Below are 1509 nucleotides of genomic sequence, written 5' to 3' on the forward strand. Positions count from 1 at the left end.
TGAAATGTTCTCCAAGCCCCTGATGTACAGGGGACATCTGTCAGGCTGGGATTTTTGTTTTCTGTGCTCCTTGAGGGTGGCTCAGTGCCTGCCCCAGCACGGCTCTGGTGGCCCCGGTGCTCATGGCCAGACTCAGGCAAAAAGAAAACCTTTTGTGGGCCCCTGGGAGCTGTGCCCTGCCCTGCCCCGCACCTCGGCACACGGGTAAGGGTGTGATGGATGGGGCTGGACGCAGCACTGCCGGGTGCTGCTGGGATCTGGAGATGTGGAGTCGGGATCCTGACTTAGGTTTTGTCCCCCTGGGTGCCCTCCCTGCAGGGGCAGCTCGAGGTGCCAGTGCCCGAGCCGGGCAGTGCCCCCGGTGTGCTGGGGTTGCTCTCTCGCTCCGGGAGCGCGGGGCTGTGCAGGGGCTCCCCGCTCGGAGCCCGTTCCTGCCGTCCAGCAGGGCTTGGCAGCAGATGGGTGATGGCTGCGAAACCCAGGAAAGGGAGGGCGAGGGCGATCCCGGGCAGCCTCTGCTGCAGAGCGGCACACGGATCCCGAGGAGCCTGCGGGGACCTTTCAGGGGCTGTGAGCCCGAACGGCTCCGCTCCGCTGCTCCGTGCGCGGCGACAGCGACAGCGAGAGCTCCGAGCGCATCCCCTGCCGTGGCTCTGCCTCAGCAGCGTTACAGAGTTACTGCTCAGCCTGTTCCTACACCCGGCCCCATGCCACGGGGGAAATAACTTCATTTGGGGAGGTGGTTCCCAGCTGCTGGCTCGGGAACAGGGCTCCTCTCCATGAGCGAGTGAGGCCATGGGGGAAGGACAATCGTGCTCTTCTTTCCCGGATCTGCCATCCTAATTGCATCGTTTGCAGTTGAATAAATGCAAACAGCCACCACTGTTTACTCTTCTGCTTTGTACTTGAGCGCTGAAAATGAGGTTTAATTACTGCAATTTTATATCAAAGAGGCTGAGTAATCCCCCCCAGGCCAGCCCCACGGCAGGGACCTGTAGCAGGGCTCCAGCTGGCCCCGGGCAGCCGGAACAAAGGATGCGAGGGTCCCTCAAAAGGCCCCTGCTGCAGGCAGAAAGCCAAGAGACCCCTCCTTGAACCTCTTCCATGAGTCCTTCCCTGCTGTCGCTGAGGCACCGAACATTCCCCAGCATGTCCCCAAGTGTCACTGCAGGGCTGAGCTCCCTGGATTCGATCAGCCCCAGCATGAGGCTGAGCAGGGAGGCAGCGCTGCACCCCGAAAATGAGGAAAATGAGGATGGGTGGTGGCAGCAATGCCCTGTCCTTGTCCTGCCTCCTCAGCACCTCCCCGGCAGCATCTCCAGGGCCCCTCGCTCAGTGCTGCTCGTGTCAGGATGTCAGGGAGCAAAGGCTGCGGTGCTGAGCTAAACCTGTCCCAACCCCTGAGAGCGGCCGTGAGCTCGGATTCAAAACCCAGGAAGGATTTTTTTTAATTTTTTTTTTTTTTTTTTTTTTTTTTTTTTTTTTTTTTTGCAAACGCTAGATATTTAT

This window comes from Melospiza georgiana, chromosome 21 (assembly GCF_028018845.1).
Source record: "Melospiza georgiana isolate bMelGeo1 chromosome 21, bMelGeo1.pri, whole genome shotgun sequence".
Classification (NCBI taxonomy): Eukaryota; Metazoa; Chordata; class Aves; order Passeriformes; family Passerellidae; genus Melospiza; species Melospiza georgiana.